Raw genomic sequence first — 19,382 nt, 5'->3', positions numbered from 1 at the left:
ATTGAGGCAGTAACAGGCTTCTGTGCTCTTTACTCTTGAACGGGTCCTTAGTTCTCTTCCATCCAATCATAACCATAAAAAGGCAAAGCCAAGTTGCTTGAACTTTAAAACGTATCAAAGCTAGGGGAGGCAGAGAAAGACGTGATGGAGGTGACAGGTGAGAGAGGGGGCTGAGGTTGACATGCTGTCATTGCCCAGTAGGACTGAAGAGATGGTGTGCTGTAGCCTGGAGCTTACATAGACACAGACACAACTCCCAAATATGCTGCCTGCCACCTCGGGATCCTTCTAGCAGAGGTTCACGTTCTGGACTGGACCACCTGGAAGGACCACTGGGGTCCATGATGGACCAACTGGAAGCCATGTTGGTCTCCACTATGGTCCATGCTGCTGCCCCAGGCCACTATGAAACCCAAGATCCATGTGGACATATGCAGTCTGTGCCACTGCTTGATGCCTTAGTGATATCCTTGGGTTTTGCTGCCTCAGGAGGCCATGTTGATATGAGTGGCATGTGGCCACCTTCAGGCTGGTGGTCTGCACAGCTGCTGAGGGCTATGAATGGGTCAATGGTCCTGATATGGCCAGGGGCCATGTTGATGGATGTGGCCCGTGTGCCCACTGAAGCCCATGCAGATATCTACAGTCCGGGCTGCTGCCTGAAACCATAGTTGATGTCCGTTGCTGCACGAGAGCTGGCACCATCTCTTGTATGAGAGCTGACCCTGGCCCTCTCTGGCTGCAGCTTGGCCCACCTTCCTATGGGGGGCTGGCCACTAGGAATGTGACCATGCTCCAGTGAGCATATAGCATATTGGCTTTTTTAGGGGGAGGGGTCCACAGGAGCAGACATGGGAGGACTAGGATGTGACTGTAATCAGGATGCATGATATAACATTCCCAAATAATCAATTAAAAATGTTTTGGAATAGACTTTTACATAATTATTATTAAATTTAGAAATTATTTTAAGAGAGGTACCAAGCCAACATAAATTTATTTCTAAGCATTCTTAGAAAGCTTTTTTTAAAGATATTTATTTATTATGTATATAAGTATGCTGTCTTCATGTACACCAGAAGAGGGCATGTGATCATAGTACAGATGGTTGTGAGCCACCATGTGGGTGCTGGGAATTGAACTCTGGACCTCAGGAAGAGCAGCCAGTGCTTTTAACCACTGAGCCATCTCTCCAGACTGAAAGCTTTATCTCTGTGTTCTAATTATTTGTTAAATACCTTATTCCTTGATGTGGTGTCAGTGGTCTTTCTAATTATCTTACTAGTCATTTGAAGACTCTTAACCTCTTAAGTGAAGTTACACATCAGCATATGTAAATCGCTTTTCAATATATTTCTGATAATATCTGCATCATTTGTTTTGTTTGTAAAATCTTGTCTTTGTGAGCTCTGGGTTGTTTGTTTGTTTGTTTGTTTTATGTTTACACACTTGGTCCTCATTGTGGTAGTCCTCATGTGTAAAGTCCCTGCGTAAAGAACCAGCATTCTTTTCGTTTGTTTGTTTGATGTTTTGTTTTCTTCTGTTTTTCTATACAGGGTTTCTCCGTGTAGTCTTGGCTGTCCTAGACTTGATTTGTATACTGGACTGGACTTGAATTCACAGAGATCCGCCTGCTTCCCCCGGTGCTGGGATTACAGGCGCGTAACTGTCTTGTCCGGTTGAGCCTTCCTTCTTGGGGGTAATTGAAGGTCGGGCTCCCGTGAGGCCGAGCCCGAGCCTCCTCGGGCCTCCAGCAGCACTATCCTCAGGGTCTGGGCACAGCTTTTCTCTCACATTCAGCCTTCTGGAAGCTGAGCTTACCAGCAACGGTGTGTAGTGTTTTGGCACAACAAACAACATTGTCTACAACAAAAATGTGGAAAACATGGCCAAAGGTTCTGGGGAAAAAGATACTCACTCAGGTATGAGAGCTGACACAGGAAAACAATGTCACCTTGTTTGACTCTCGGCTGGGGACATGCAAGTCAGAGAACTTTACACAGGAGAGAAGGCCCACCTGGAGGTGCACTGCTGAGGGGAAAAGATGCCGAGAGGCCTCCAGGAAGCTGACTGGAAAAGGGGGTGGGAGGAGAGAGAGAGAGAGAGAGAGAGAGAGAGAGAGAGAGAGAGAGAGAGAGAGAGAGAGCGCACAGGTACTGCAAGCAGACTGCCCCACTGAAATGCTGAGCTCAGCAATGGTAATACATCTATATATAAAGAAAAGGTCCAGAGAAATTAGCAACTTGAAGGTTCAGAAAGGAAGACACCTGGAGCTCAGAAATGCTGGTAATCATCTGTCTTCTCTAACCCAAGGGGAAATACCCTAAGTCCTGACCTGCTGCACACAGAACCCCGGGGGACCTGCCTAAGCAGTGAAGCAAAGCGAGTAGCCAGCACACACAGGGTTGGTTCTCAATAGACAAAGAGGAAAACTAAGACCCCATGAGGATCAAACTATTTCATATTCATCCAAAATCTGTATCTCAAGAATATTCAGAGGGCTGGTAAGATGGCTCAGCAGGTAAAGGTATTTGTCACCAAGACTGACAACAGGACTTTGATGCCCCTAACCTACATGATGAAAGGAGAGAATCTAGTCCTGCTCACTGTTGTCAGGACAGACGTGTTTCTCTTTCTCTCTCTCCCTCTCTCCCCCTCCTCTCACTCTCCCCCACTCCCACACACATGCCCTCTAAAATATATCTAAAGGCTTAAAAGATCCTTAGTCTTATTTTTTAAGGGAATATTTACAAGAACACAAAAATTTCTGACACCTAAGCAAGTGGACTTTTTAACATCTAACAATCAATTTTAAAAGCTGCTAACAGAGCAAAGAGACAAGAAACTATAATATACAATAAAGAGAAAAACCAGTCCATCACAAATGACCTGATAATGGCAAATAATTAGCAGACAATGCTATTTGTGCAGGTCCTATAAGAATGAGGAAATGCGGCTGGAGAGATGACTCAACATTTCAGAGAGATGGCTCAGCAGTTCAGAGAGATGACTCAGCAGTTCAGAACACCCACATGGTGTCTCACCACCATCTATAACTCCAGCTCCAGGGGATCCAATGGCCTCTTCCGACCTTCACAGGCACTGCACATATGTGGTACATATACATGCATGAAGACAAAAAAAAAAAAAAAAAAACTCAAAGGGGGAAAAAAATCTAAAAAAAAAAAAAAGAAGAACTAAGAAACTGCCAAAATACTTAGACACTGAAATATAACAAAGAGCACATTCCAATGTCTAAGGATGAAAACTACAATCTTGCCTGACCTAAAAACCACAAAAATAAGAGCAAGCACCAAACTGGACAGTGTAGAACAAAAGACAGTGAACTCAAGCTCAAAATAAAACATGGAAGAAAGGCTATCAGAAGACTGACAGCTTGCCAGCGAGCACAGGCAAGCTTACCCATAAGTGCAACCCCTGGGAAGGGAGCAGGGCAGAAAAAACTATGAGAAAGAACAAAAGCTAAGAGTTTTCTGTATGTGATGTCAAACATAAGCATAAATTTCAAGTAATTCCCAGCATAAGAAATATCATTATCAGATTTTTTTAAATCAATAAAATAGATGAGACAAGATATGTTCAGGGTGGTCTGGCCAATAACATCAAAGAAACTGTTTTCTAGACAGAGCTCGGCGGCACAAACTTACCTTGATGGGCAAAAAAGAAAAAAAAATCTCAAAGGTTGGTGCATAGGAGTGTGAAAAGGCAGACACAAAGTTCAGCAGTGAGAAGACTGTTCACAGAAGGCAGAAGATAGGAGAAAACCATTGGTAAAGAACTAAAGATAGAGGCTGGAGAGATGGCTCAGAGGTTAAGATCACTGACTGCTCTTCCAGAGGTCCTGAGTTCAAATCCCACCAACCGCATGGTGGCTCACAACCATCTGTAATGAGATCTGATGCTCTCTTTTGGTATGCAGGTATACATGAAGCCAGAGCACTGTGTACATAATAAATAAATAAATCTTTTTTAAAAAAAGAACTAAAGATAACGCCCAACAGCCCAGATATATATATTTAAGAAAATATGTTCTACACGAAGGCAAAATTTCATCTTTTTCAGAAATGCCACAGCTAGAACCTGAAAACAAAAGAGGTTTGTAGGCTGTCCTTCAGGCCCTGAGCAAAACAGCACCCCAAGGGAACCATGAAAGGAAATTACAGAAAGGGTAATTACCCGAGTAATCATTTCTTTTTATTTAAGTTGCTTTAAAACACAACTGACTACTTAAAGGATGATAACAATAATAACATAAAGAGAGGTTTAGAAAGACATAACACATCTAGCAATCATCCTGAAGGAGGGGAAGGGCAGGAAAGGAACATGCAGATGCAGCACTGTGGTGCTGAAGCGTGGCATCACCTGCAGGCAGGCTGTGACCTACCAACGCCATATGCTTAAAACTCTCAAGCAATAAACCCGTCACAGTGTTAGAGCCAGCATGGCCATGAAGGAGGTGGCTCATTGTGCCCACCTTAATGTTTGAAAGTGATGATGACACCAATGGAAGAATAAATTCAGTGTTTGCATTTCCTGGGAGTGGGGACACTCTCACCCCGAGCCATCACTGAGAAGGCACTGGTGTCTGTCAGGAAGCAGAAAGAAGTGAAGAGAGACCTAGGCCAAAGGCCCTATTATGACTTGTGGCTCCGGGCTGGAAGGAGACACAGGATGGGCTCACCTGAGCCACACCAAGGGGCTCTAGCAAACACTGGTCACTTCCAGTCCTGTAGGGCTTGCTGCTGGGTGATGTGGGAGGGAAAACACAGGGTCATGAGTGCGAGTTTGACAAAGGAGTTAATAGGGAAATGAACTCAGAGTTGGATGTTCTATTATAAAATGGAGATCAGTCAACAAGGTGTCTCTAGAGTTACCGAGCTTTGTTTGGATCCTTTTTCTAACCATCAGAACATCATGAAATAAGAGAAACAAAAATCATGGTCAACACAGGAGTCAAAAACAGAAACTAGATGACACAAATACAAAACAACTGATTTTATCTTTATACTCAGATTTAAGCTCAAATATATAAATAATAATACACATTGTAGTGGTCTAAACAACATATTTAAAACCCAGAGGTTCTCAGAATGGATAAAGTAAAACCCCCATTTAACCTATTGTCATAAAACCTACACTGGAGTAAAGCCACCAAGCTGGTGCAACGTGCCTCAGCTGGTAAAAGTACTTGCAGCAAAGTCTACTGGCCTGAATCTGATCCCCAGTACCCACTTGTTAGAAGGAAGGAAGCTACTCCTGCAAGCTGTCCTCAGACCTTCACACATGAGCTGTGTCATGTGAGTACAACACATACACACACACACACACACACATGCATGCACATACACATGCATGCACACGCACACAGATATACACATGCGCACACACATACATACATGTACACATGTAGGCAAACATGGGCACATACATATGTACACACATGTATACACATACACACAAATACATAATTTAAAGTAATTTTAAATAAAAATGAAGACAAGGCTGGAGAGATGACTCAGAGGTTAAGAGCAATGACTGCTCTTCCAGAGGTCCTGAGTTCAATTCCCAGCAACCACATGGTAGCTTATAACCATCTATTATGTGATCTGATGCTCTCTTCTGGCCTGAAGGTATACATGTAGACAGGGTACTACATGCATAATATATATATATATTTTTAAAATAAAGACAAATGATTAAATGCAAAATATTTCAAAAATATATGCTAAGATAATACTTAAATGTATTTTAAAATTCAAGTCCATCAAGGATGTTCTCTGATAATAATGGATCTAAATTGGAAAACCAGACTAAATTATTAAAAGCTATATGATACATTGAATAACATTGATTAATAGAACAACGTTGTAATAAAAGAATAAAGCAGAAAATGCAGACAGTGTTTTTAAGCTAATGAAAATAAAGGCACAACAAACTGAAATGTATCTGATAATGTGAAATAACACTAGAAAAATTATAGTATGTATTAAAAAAAAACAATGTCCTTGACTTCTACCTTCCTTACAAAAACTATTAAAAACTAAATGTTATACACAAAACCAGAAAGAGGAGGAATATTGTCCATGATGCTGTGATAAACATCATGACCAAAAGCAATCTGGGGAAACCAGTTTATCTGGTTTACACATCCGTGTCACAGTCACTCACTGGAGGAAGCCAGGGTAAGAACACGGAGGCAGGAGCTGAAGCAGAGCTCAGAGGAACGTTATTAACTGGCCTCTTCTCCATGGCTTGCTCAGCGACTTCTCTTCCCCAGCCCATGACATCTGCCTCAGGATGGCACCACCCACACTGGGCTGGGTCCATCTACATCAGTCATCAATCAAGAAAATGCCCCACAGACTTGCCTGCAGGCCGGTCTGATGGAGGGAATTCCTCAACACAGGCTGCTCCCTCTTCCTAAATGACTAAGTCACTCTACTTTGTGTTAAGTTGACAAAAGTGACCCTCAAAGTCTGATATAAATCAAGTAAAGACCATCAGCAGAGCAGCTTCCCATGTGAGCAGTGATGCAAAAAACAGCATGGAAAAGCTGGTGCGTTGTGAGTGAGTGGGGGCTCATGGCAGGGCTTGGGGTCTTCACAAGGCAGTGGACACAGCTCAGCAAAATAAACTGAAAGGGGCAAACTGTTTAATCATCTCAACAGATACAAGAAAAGGGATGAAAAACAGTAAATATTCCTCCTAAGAGCTAAGGAAGCTAGACGTGAGCATTGTCAACTCAAAAAAGAAAAATAAAATCTACTGCACACCTACAGTTCACATCTTAGTAATTATACAAGACCATGTGCATTTTCCCTGTAATGAGGCGGCAGGAAAGGAGTTCTGGTCTCAACCTTTCCATTCAGGGTTAGTAGAGAGAAAGTAAAACAGAGGAAGGGAGGTAACATTGCTTTTTGTTTTGTGAACAGACTACTGTCTGTGGAGAAAATCCTACTGACTGCACATGAAGGCAACCTGAACCAATTAAATCATGCAGCAAAGAGGCAGGGTATGAAACAGATATGCAAAGAACCAATCACATCTCTAAACACCATAACCTGGACACTCCTGAAATAATGCTCACCATCGCACCAAAATGCTGACTCCATAGTGGTGCACATGATGAAAGAACTGAGTGACGAAACAAATGACAAACGTCCCTGAAAGAGGCTGAGGCATGAAGGTCACAGGGCAGGGGGCTCAAATGCTACTGAGATGCACAGACTCTACAGCCAACATACAAGTGCAGTTCACCTGGAATAGCCGTGCAGCACCAGAGAGGCTTAGGTTGAAGAGTTCATGAGCTTCGACTTCTGGACTTAGAATAGAGCTACAGGAAACAAATGTCATGGCCTTGCTGCATGGCCGGTGAAGACAACGAGACTGAGTAGGAGATCAGAAATAAGACCCACGCGTACATGGAAGGCTGGTTTTTAACAGAAGAGAAGAAAATTTGGTGGAACACAGTCTTTTGAGTAAACAAGTCTGGGAGAATTCTCAACCATATCCATGAAATGAACTTTAATCTCTACTTGGTACCATACACAAATGTGAACTCGGATAGATTATAAATTGTGTAAAATAGAAAAGTATAGAAATGTCTAGGCCTGCACAAACTGTTGCACCAGCCAGTGAACTTAGGCCCCCTGTTCAGATCTAGCCAGTGGACAGCGCATTCTCCATGGTTGGGGGGTTGGGGGGGGCGGAGTGGGGATTGACTCTAACATGCACTCTGGCGCCCCCTATTTGACCACTTCCCCTTGGTGGGGAGGCCTGGTGACACTCAGAGGAAAGGGAAGCAGGCTATCAGGATGAGACCTGATAGGCTGTGGTCACATGGTAGGAGAAGGAGGTCCCCTTCTGTCAGAGGTCTAGGGGAGGGGAATAGGGTGGAAGAGGGAGGGATGGTGGGAGCAGGAAGATACACTCAAGAGGGTAACAATCTGGGTGTAATCTGGATAAATCATAATAAATTAAAATTTTTAAAAAATCAGCAAAGACAAAAAAATCTAGAAGAAAATTTTGCAAATCTAAATCATATAAATATCTTAGATACAACTGAAATTGTAGTATATAAAATAATCTCCCACCCCTCCCCCCAACCTGTGTGTGTGTGTGTGTGTGTGTGTCTGTCTGTCTGTCTGTCTGTCTGTCTGTCTCTCTGTCCTGACATAAAAGCCCTGTTTAAACAGCGGTAGAGGGCGAAGAAAGGAATACAGTGGGAAATGACGTCCAGAGGCCGACAGCTGGATGGCCATGTTCTGAACAAGCAGATGAAGACACGGGAGGAAGAGAAGGGGAGGGATGACCTCACATAAGGCTGTAGCAAGCAAAGTGACATAATTGCTTGGCTTTAAGTAATCTACCTTCATCGACAGCAAAAGAGCAGTAATCCTTACTGAAAAGTAAAAGAGTATCATACAATTACCTAATGCTTCCCCTAAGTAAGTCCACTTAATTCTCACACTATCCTCCTGAGGTAGACAATGGAGTTCCAATTACAGACAAAGTAAATATACCTAACAGAGGAAAGAGATGTGTTCAAGTGGGGCCAAGCTTGAAAAGCGGTTGATCTGAGGCATGTTCCTGCTAGGATGGGGCTGAGTCCATATCATACTGACCAGCAATGAACTACGGGTCCATCTGTATGCAACTGAAAGAAAAATCACCTCTCTATGAAAGCATCTGGGGCTGTGGAAGATCTCGTTACATACTGGAACCAAACTAAAGAAACTCATTCTCTTGGCTTAAAAAAACAAAAACAAAAACAAAACAAACAAAAACACAAAAAACCAGAACAAAACAAAACAAAATCCCAATACTAAATTTTAAAGTTGTTTATTGTTTTTCAAAACAGGGTTTCTCTGTGTAGCCTTGGCTGTCCTGGACTTTCATTGTAGACCAGGCTGGCCTCGAACTCACAGGGATCCGTCTGCCTCTGCCTCCTGAGTGCTGGGATTAAAGGCGTGCGCCACCACCGCCCGACTAAAATGTAAGGTTCTTAACTCCATTTAAATAAACAAATATCTTACAAATTGGTCTCAGACATGAAAAGAATGAATAAATAATGAATTGTGAGTAATTTCTATAAACAGGAATCTTCCACAACTTCCTTTTATAAATTTTCGGCTCTCTGCTTCTCTTTTTAAAAAAAAAAAAAAAGCCCTGAGATTCAGCACTTTATTAGTGGCGAGCATCAGAACGCACTGTTTTTATGTAGACAGTCTGGGCGCTAGCTTCTCCTTTTCTCACCACTAACACGCATCTCTCTTTATCTACCACTTCTCTTTGAACCTGAAGAGCAGGAATCTAAGAGCAAACAGAATTCCAATCAGCCAAAACAGAGATCCAAACAGAACCAAGAAATTCTGGGACTTAACCGTAATAATTCTTTGATCTCAGTAAGTTCAGCCCGGTTGTTTGTTTAAATGCTGGGCAGCACTGACTCGGACTTTCCATGAAGCCCAAGTGTGTTTCCCCATTGTGGCTGATACTAGTCTCCTTTCCAGAAAGGAGAAATGAAGCCAAGCCATACAAAGCTGTCAGCAAAGAGCAAGGCGAGTCGAAAGTTTTACTTTAGAAGTTAAGCATTTGAACCAGCTTTGCAAAGATTCCTAAATTGGGCAAGAATGGCCGTTCAGTGTTCAGCATGCACACATATTGCTTTTCCATTTAGATATATTGTTTAAATGTATAATGTTATGTGGTATTCAAATCTTCTCTTAAAGAGTTAACGAGTTCCATTCTAATAAGGTCAAATCTCTCTTAATGTCTCCCTTGTTGTGAATGAAATGTTTATTTCTCCATAAATCACATGTTGCCACTCTGACACTGGCTATTGAGGTGAGTGGTTACAGGTAGATGTTGTCATGATGGTGGCAGTAACATGGTGGGACTAGTGTCCTAATAAGATGAGTATGGGAGCTTGTATATACACATATGCACAACACACACACAAAGACCAGCATGAGCTGGTTTCTCTTTTATCATCTATGCTGCAAGAAAGTGGCCTTTTGCAAGCCAGAACTGGATCCTCATCAACCATCCACATGACAAAATAAGACTAAGCCCCAGACTCCCGAGACCAGTGGGGCATGGGGGGAAATCAAAGGGAGATGTTATTCCCTAAGCCAGATGGCAATGAACTTTCTACCCTGGATCCTAGACTCTGGTGGCTCTGGGCCAGTAGCCATTTCCTAACTGAAGTGTCTTTGATATTACCAGACTTCTTTGTTGTGAGATAAATATATCCATATACATATGATGTGTGTGTGTGTGTGTGTGTGTGTGTGTGTGTGTGTGTGTGTGTGTGTGTGTTATTAGCATGGACTTGTGAAGCTTCTCCTCACTAAGGCCAATCAGTGTTTGTCAACTTTCATCTCCGTCCTGCTATATAGACCACAGACATGTAAAAGGCAGTGGTCCCAGACAGAAGAGAAATGACAACCATCGAGACTGAAAATGCCAGCTGTGTTCTGAAATAAGGAACAACGAAAGCATCTTCAGAGGGCCAATAATTTACACAAAGTTCTCATTGAATGTGGGCTGGAAAGCTAAATACTTTATTTTTTCGGTTCTCATTAAAGTAGTTATACAGTATATAAACATGTATATGTGGGTAGCGTACATACATGTATATGTGTGTTCCCAGGCACATGGCAAATAGATGTTTTCAGGTGCATATCTATACACACACACACACACACACATGCATGCATACACATACACACACACACACACATGTGAAGGACAGAGGTTGGCGTCTGGTGCCATCTTCCATTATCTTCTACCTTATGAACTGAGGAAAGGTCTCTCAGCTGAACCAAGAGCCCTGTTGATTTTTGCTAATCCAGCTGCCCAGTTTCCTCCAGGATTCTCTGTCTCTCACTTCTGAGCACTGGATTGTAGGTGGGCCACCTCACTCAACCAGCACCGATGGGTGCTAGGGATCTAAAACTTGGTCTTCATGCTAATACAGCAAGTATTTACCCGTTTCCCAATCTCTACACCCCCCAACTTTATAAATGTTTTTTAAAGAGTCACATTCAGCAAATGCTATTGCTCTTGGGCCCCTGGGAAGGACGGAAACATCATGACAGACAGGCACGTCAACAGCTTGCTCTTATCTCATGGAGGCCAGGAAGCAGAGAAAAACAGAAATGGACCTGGGGCAAGACACAGCCACCAAGGAAATACCCTGGAGACCAACTTCCCCAGCTGTGTTCCCTCTGACAGGGCTCTTCCTATCCTAAGCCAACTGGGCTTATTCAACTTGGAGCAATAGTTATGCTCCTGAGAGCACCGGGTCATAGCACCCATCCATGACAATACAAGGAGCCACACCTGACATTATTCATGTGCATAGCAGCTGCCAGGACCACACTCAATAGAGCCAATGACATCACCTCCCCACCCTCGGTTCCCTGAGCATTCGAACATGGGAAGAGCCAGGCAGGAGCATGCAGACTCCCATCCCAGGAGGCAGTGGAGGCCGAGGGAAGGAAGAGTAGTTCTAAGAAACTTTTTTAAATTTTATTTTTAATAATTTAATTAATTTATTCAGATTACAACTCAGTTGTTATCCCATCACTTGTATCCTCCTGTTCCTTCTTTCCTCCCACTTTCACCTTATTCCCCTCCCCTAGGTCTATGACCCCACTATATGGTTGGTCATAGGCTATCAAGTCTCATCTTGGTAGCCTGCCTATTCTTTCTCTGAGTACCACGCAGCCTCCCCATCAAGGGGAAGTGGTCAAATATGGGGCACTAGAGTTCATGTCCAAGCATGTTCATTTAACATCCCATGCCTTCTGAGATCAGCACTATTTGCTCCTGTTGCACATCTCCATTCAAATTCTTTTTTAAACTATATTTTTTCCTGTTTGTAATTTCCTTTTTAAAAAAATTTATTAAAAAATTTTTATATAGAGCTTATCTTTAATAGAAACATAAAAGCCACTTATCTACAAAATTTGTTATATAGTTTGTTATTCAATGTATAATTGCCAGATTTTTATTTGAGTGTTTATCTTTTTGGGCTACATTTTTATTTCCTTCTATCTATTTCCTTCCTTCTGTCCATATTTTTAAATTAATTTACATTTTTATTTGGCTTATAAATTAGAAGGTTTCAGTAAACGACTTTGTTGTTTTCATCCTTAGTTTTACCCCATTACCGACTCTGGCCCATCCTGTTTGAGTCTCGTTATTTCCAGTATTTTGTTTCTCTACTTTCGTATATTACATGTTCTACTATGCTCGCTTCCCTTAAGGCCTTGTCCCCCAGTGCCCACTCACCCTTTCCTAATTTATAAGTCTCTACAGACAATCTAAGCATAAATACATAAATTCAAACTTTCAGATCCACATCTGAAAAAGAGCACCGGGCACTTGACTCTCTGGCCTGGGCGGCCTCACTTGATAAAATATTTTACAATTGCATCAATTTCCCTGCAGATTAGAATTTCATTTTTATTTGCACCTGAATACATGTCTGTTGTGTATAGGTGCCATCTTTTCACTACCATTCACCAGCTAATGGACATCCAGGCTGGTTGTATACTTAGTCTTATCAAAAACGATTAAGAAAAAAATCCAATCAGAATAGTTGTTATCAAGAAAACAAAAACCAGCCAATGCTTGTGAAGCCATAGGGTGTGTGGGAATGTAAATTAATGCCCTCACAGGGGAGAAAAATCAGTGTGGAGGTTCCTTTAAAATCTAAAAATAGAGTTCACTTGTGATCCAGGTGAAGGGGTCAAAGGCAACATTTAAGGGGTACCTGCACATCCTGCATTCCCAGCCCTGTTCCCACAAGCCATGCCAGGAATACTGCCTTGGCACCTGTGCACTGCCACTCAGTAAAAAAACCTGGGACGTCCTGCTAGAAACTGACCTTCTCTTTTGCCACTTTGTTTATTTTTGCATTTTCTTGTTTACACTGAAAGGATACTTGTTTTTTAAATGTTAAAAGCATACAAGTTGCTTTGTAAAACTAAATTTGTACAGGATTATTTAAATAAATGTTACACGAATAGCTACAGTGTAATTTGGAGTATAAGGGCAGGAAGATGCCCTGTACAATTCAAACCCAGTTTCCCTTCGTTTTGCCCTGGGTTGGTGGGGGTCTGAAAGTGAAAGCCACAGGTGTGGAAAGCAGGATGTGCTTATCAGTCCACAGGGATGGCTGTAGAGGAGGTCAGCATCAAACCATGAAAACGCTTGTCAGAATCTTCCCAAGGTGTTTGGGTCTATCCTTACATTGTGTGTTTTTTTCCTGTAACTTCTATGTAATGAGGTGTCTAGGGAGGAATATAGACAATCAAATAAACAGGAAAGCCTCGCTGAGCACTCTCAACACTCTCCAATCCGTTCTCTGCAAAGGCTGCCACTGAGAAACAGTCATCTTTGCTGACTTCTCTTCATCCGCTGGCCACCTTGGCAGGTAAGTTCACATACGACAGTGAGGGAAAGGAATGTATGTTTTTATTCCTAATTAAATATAATCCGTTCTAAATTCCGTTTCACTGAGCTGCTAGGAAATCCCATTTCAGTAAACACAGAGGGTTCCTCTTATACTCTACTGTGACTGATTTTACAAGTTTGTGTCTTCCAGAACCTTCTAAAAGGTCTCTCTATTCGTGCTGATCTACCTTTGGCCCAAATCGCTGTCTCTTGAAGTCTATCAAGCTTCAGGGACCAATGTGGATACAAGCATACAGTACCACTTGTCTTAGGATGCAGCCCCCACCCATGCCAGCGTTCCAGTTCAGCTCACATGGGTGCTGCACGTAAAGTGGCATCCAGCCTGTAACCCTTCATGCCCATTAAAGATAAACTGTGAAGTTTCTCCTTCGGAATAATTTTTTCTCTTTTGAAAATTAAAATGCTTTTTCTGTCTCCTCCCTCCTCACATTTGAGTCACCCCAGTGCCGTTCACTGCCCCCATCACTGCCTGATGGGTGGTACCATCCTTGAGTCTGGACTTCACATATGGCATGATGCCCATGTAGCACGAATACTGAGTTACAAACTGGCACCTCTGACGTTGGATCAGTTGTGGCATAGCAAATGGCTCCCTCAGCAGACACCAGAAGGAAAGATGGCTTTCCCATCTCTCCCGTTAGGGGCCCGTCATAGCTGCCTTTGGTCATAGTACTAGAAACCTCTTATGCTGGGAACTGAAAGCCGTCCAGGAGCCCTGTCCTTCCATGATGACTTATCTCGCCTAAGGAAGCTCCTCTTTGGACCCAGAGCCTCGCTCTCCCACTTCAAGTGAGGATGCCATCACCGTCCTACTAAAGCTAATCTCAAAAGGCGTTTGTGTCAGCTTCCTGTCTCCAAACCTGAAAAATCTCTATACTTAACAAACGTAAAGAAACTCAGCACCTCAACAGGGCTGCATAGATTTTAGAGATTAGGATTATTTCTATAATACTACATTTGTTCAGCAAATGTTTGTTACATTTCTGATATGTTCAGGATACTGAGATGGAAAGAAAGAAGCAATGATAAAAAAAAAAAAAACAGAGAAAGGGGCCATGGTAGCAACAGACCAAGGGGAAGAACGGCTGCTCAGACCACTGCCTCCAGCCCTGTGGCCACGGCTGTCGTAGTGCTGCCCTGGGTGGCCAAGGACGGCCTCTCCAAAAAGCAGCATCCGTCCTCAGTTCTGAGGAAGGAACAAGATTTGCTAGGTGAGAAGGGATAAGAAAGAATGTGTTGTTGTTGTTGTTGTTGTTGTTGTTGTTGTTGTTGTTGTTGTTTTCAAGACAGGGTTTCTCTGTGTAGCTTTGGCTGTCCTGGACTAACTTTGTAGACCAAGCTGGCCTCAAACTCACAGCGACCCACCTGCCTCTGCCTCCCGAGTGCTGGGATTAAAGGCGTGCGCCACCACTGCCCGGCGGAAGAGTGTTCTTATCTGCTGGTACTGTGTATAACAGGACTTTTTGGATACTTTATTGGGGTTCTTGTATCTACCGCCTTACTCCACCCCGATCCCTTCCAGATCCACTCCACACTAGGTAGGAGAGAGAGAAGGAGAGAGAGGAAAGGGGGTGCACGCCTCTTTAGACTGCTTCCTGCTCATGAGGGATATTGAGTTCTTTGGGGCAAATATCCTTGTGGACAGGATATCAAATTTATTCTATTCATCTCTCTGCACGTGGCCACTTGACAAACTGCAACAAACTGCAGCAGCTTCCAAATTATAGTTAGCGGCCTCATATCCCACACCTGGGATTAAGACAAAAACATATTCCCATAACATAACCGGATTTTTTTTTTTTTTTAAGAAACCAAAATTCTTACTGCAAAGGCTCAGCACAGGAGCGCAAATCCCTTGAGAAGCAGAAGGCGACAACAGAAGGCGAGACAAAAGGCAGGCAGTTGTGAGGATGGAGAAGTCAGAGACAATGCTCTAGAGAAGACGGTCAGGGCCTTAGTCACACAGGACTTGTACATGTGTAAGATGTGTTCTCACAGACGCTCCTTTACCTAGAATCAACACATCGTGAGCCAAAAACTCTCTAAGCTCAGATACACTTACACTCTACCCATCAAGCACGACAGCTCAGTTCCACCTCACTCCCACAGGCTCACACCACATACACTAATGTAGGAGAGCCACCGTTCAGGCTCAATTGATGGTTTGTTTGTTTGTGTTTTTTTTAATCATCATAAAACTCAAAATCACAAGTTGCACTATTGTAAAAATGGGGGTGTGCTGCTGAGTGTCTTCAGACAGTCCTCCAGGGTGCACAGTGTCCCTTCCCTCCATTTTCTGCTCTCCCCTGAACTTCATGTGGGAGACACACAACAGAGAGAGTGTTAGCAGTAAGTGGGGTCCTCGTGATTCCTTCCTATAGCAACATCTGCTGTCACCAATCTACTGAGTTCATCATGAGCAAGCAGCGCTGCTCATGAGCAAGCATCCTGCTAGCCCGCAACAAAACTATGGAACCCTTGAGTCTAGCCTGCCAAATACCCACAGATCATCCCCGTGCTTTGCACTGCCTTTACCTCTCTTGTCACTATTACTTGGAAAGACTGTCCTAATTTTCTTCCTGTTGCTGCGATGATAGCCAAAAACCACTTGGGGATGGTAGGTTATTTCATCTTCCAGCTTACAGTCCATTGCTTAGGAAGGCCAGAGCAGGCACTCAAGGCAGAGCTTTGAAGGCAGGAACAACTAAATCAGACCTCGGAGACAGATCTCTCATTACTGGCTTGTTCCCTGTGGCTTGATAAGTTTGGTTTCTTACATAACCCAGGCCCACCTTCCTGGGGGTGACACTGTGTAAAAAGAACTTTCATTTGCCTGCTTCAATTGTTGTCTTGGAGGCTTACTGCCTCCTTCTGCTAACCTAGGCCTAGGCCTGGAAGCTTCTAGCCTCTATATAATCTAACCTAGGTCTAGAATGTTTTCAGCCTCTGATACTTACTGCTTAATAAGCTCACCCTTTCTTGTTCTTACTGAGTTCTGGGCTGACTGGTTCAACTCAGCTGTTCTAACTCAAACTCCTCTCCCAGCTGACTTATTTAATCTGGCTTCACTCTCGGCCTCTAAATTGCTCTGCTTGGCCTCAGACTAACACCAGCAATCTGCTCTAATCTTCTGGCTCTTCATTCTCTGGTTCATTTGGTCTTCATCTGAGGCTAGCTTGTTCTTTCTCTGCAACCTGTCTCTATTACTATCCCGGTAAAACTGCCTCCTCTCTCTCTCTCTCTCTCTCTCTCTCTCTCTCTCTCTCTCTCTCTCTCTCTCTGTCTCTGTCTCTCTCTCTCTGCATTGCCCGTTTAAGCTTCCCTTAGCTTCCCTTTCCTCTCTCTTCTTCTGAGAGATAGACATATCCTATCCTGTCAAATTTTCTCTGCTTTGTCACTTTCTTTTTCTGCCACTCAATTAAACATCACTTTCAAACATGGTGCTTCCTTCCATAAACTATATGTACCTTCATTGTTTGGGATTAAAGGCATATACCATCACATCTGGACCTAAGCTTTTTCTTACCTGATACTTGCTCTATACCAGGCTGGCCTTGAACTCAGATCTGCTTGCCTCTGTCTTCTGGATTAAAGACGTGTCTGTATTCTAGCTGGATCACACCGACCTAGAAGGTCTTTGGATGTGATCATTTGCCAAAACAGGCATGATCTGAATTAAAATTCTTCTACAACACTGTCTGCAGTAGTCTGTATCCTCTTTCATCAATTAATCGAAAACAGGCCACACAAACTTGCCTAAAGGCCAATCAAATAGAGGCAATTTCCCAGCAGAATGTCTTCTTCCCAGGTGACTCTGGTTTGTGACAAGCTGACAGATCCAACCAGCATAAGAACTGAATTCTGGGAAAATCCTGCAGATCTTTAGAAGGATGCTATCTTCTGTGATCAAGAGAAAAGCAGAATTCTCTCTCTCTCTCTCTCTCTCTCTCTCTCTCTCTCTCTCTCTCTGTGTGTGTGTGTGTGTGTGTGTGTGTGTGTGTGTGTGTGTGTGTGTAAGAGATTAACTGAATGTTTCACACCCAGATACATGCATTGGGCTAAATCCAGGCATATTATAGGATATTGTTTACTCGGAAATCCTACTTTTCTCTCCCATTGCAGCTGGGTGTGGCCATGTGATCTGCTTTGGCCAATGAGATGTCCATTGACATAATACATGATAATGGCTAACCTCTAAACCTCTTTGCTGGTTACTGCAGTCTGGGAGATTTTACACACACACACACACACACACACACACACACACACACACACACACACACACACACACAATTGTTGTTAGAACATAACTGCCCAGATTTCTTAGTCAGTTCATGGACAGTTCTTCTGCAGTTCATATGGGGGGGGGCAGAGGGGGCAGAATGAATTATGCTAGGGAGCTATTTGCTAGTGCAGTATTCCGTGGCCTATGTTGACTAATACATATGCTTCCTTACAAACTGAGAAACATAAGTGCATGTATTAAGTGTGTGTGTGTGTGTGTGTGTGTAGGGAGTAATGTGCGTGTGCATACATGGATGTGTATATATGTGTATGTTGTTTGTTTGTATGTGTTGGAGGAACAACTGTATATTTGTGCACATGTGCTTTGGAAAAAGAAAAAGAAATGACAATAATGAGAATCGGATTTAAAGTAAGATGCTGGCTCTTGAAATGTGTAATTTTTAGGAAGTTTTGGACTTTTAGGTATAAATTATGCCAGTGGGTATACAAATGCATATAAACACATATACTCTATAAATAAGTGCCTATACAATGTATAGAACATATTTGCATATGTTTGATTTTCTCTGATATATAAATAAATTATTGGCTAGGCACTGTGGTGCACCCCTGTAACCCCAGCACTCGGGAAGGCAGAGGCAGGTAGATTTCTGTGAGGCCAGCCTGATCTACAACAGGAATCCAGGACAGCCGAGGCTACACAGAGAAACCTTGTCTCAAAAAACAACAACAACAAAAAACCATAAATAGATAAATTATTGTCTTTTGGAGTCATTTCTGTAATCCACAAGTAATATGACAGAAATACCTTAGTTTTAGAGTCAATTAAAAGCCCAAGGGAAGCTGCCTGGAAATGCAGTCCAGTTACCTACTCAGCCATAGGGTTGTGCGTGCGTGCGACACCCAAGTCAGCACCACAGGCAAGGCTGGGGCTAGCCTCAGCAGGACAGACAAGGTCCTGGCTAGCCTTACTTTTATTCTCCTGAGTTTTCTTGATTGCAGTCTGGTCCTTTATGGTCTTCTAACCTACAGTGGTTTTTAAAAGAAGACTTAATCTACTGTAAGTCTGAAATCCTTTGGAATGCTAGAAACCAGTGTTGCTGCAGCAGCTCTAATGAGAAACACGCGGTCCAATGTGCCAGCCTGCGGTCAGAGCCAGCATTCCAGTCCTGCTCTCCGGGGCTCGTAGTCCTCCGTCACACTCTTTTTCTCAGCCCTTCTCTACCCTGCTTAAAGATGTCGGGGCCTCGGCTCAACGCAGCATGCTAAATAGTCCAGCGCGTAGGGCAGGCTCCTGCCGCTCAAGTGCGAAGGCTTTCGACTTATAACGCATACAGCCACCACTACCCCAACCCCACATCCCCACCCTACAGCCACCTCTCCCAACTTCACCCGCACATTCCCCAGCCCCACCCACCTCCTCCCACCCCACCCACTTCTCCTGACTCTACTCCCGCCCCACTGCTACTCCCGGCCCCACTGCTACTCCCAGCCCCACTGCTACTCCTACCACCACTAAACAGAAAGCATCAAGAATTTTCTATACTACCCCAAAATTTTAAGACATCACACATATGCACACTGATATGTTGCCGTATATATTCAAGACAAAGAGCATGACGTCTCCC

General features: G+C 43.2%; 1 protein-coding gene across 4 annotated transcripts in view; it reads left to right on the top strand.

Moving 5' to 3' along the window:
* The window catches only part of LOC311604562 (uncharacterized protein), a 186,497-nt gene extending 172,713 nt beyond the window's left edge, over positions 1-13,784 (top strand). For 2 of the 4 annotated variants that reach the window (XR_014781554.1, XR_014781556.1), the window contains 2 exons: positions 13,330-13,468; positions 13,640-13,784. The gene's annotated coding sequence lies outside the window, so the exon portion shown is untranslated. Of the gene's footprint in view, positions 1-1,556; positions 1,746-13,321; positions 13,469-13,639 lie in introns of those variants that run through there. The other 2 variants (XR_014781555.1, XR_014781557.1) reach the window with 2 other exon arrangements.
* Positions 13,785-19,382: the final 5,598 nt, after the last annotated feature.

This window comes from Acomys minous (genome assembly GCF_964271855.1).
Source record: "Acomys minous genome assembly, chromosome: 9".
Classification (NCBI taxonomy): Eukaryota; Metazoa; Chordata; class Mammalia; order Rodentia; family Muridae; genus Acomys; species Acomys minous.
Note: the sequence above shows the minus strand (reverse complement) of the source record. Positions and strands in the feature narration are given on the sequence as shown.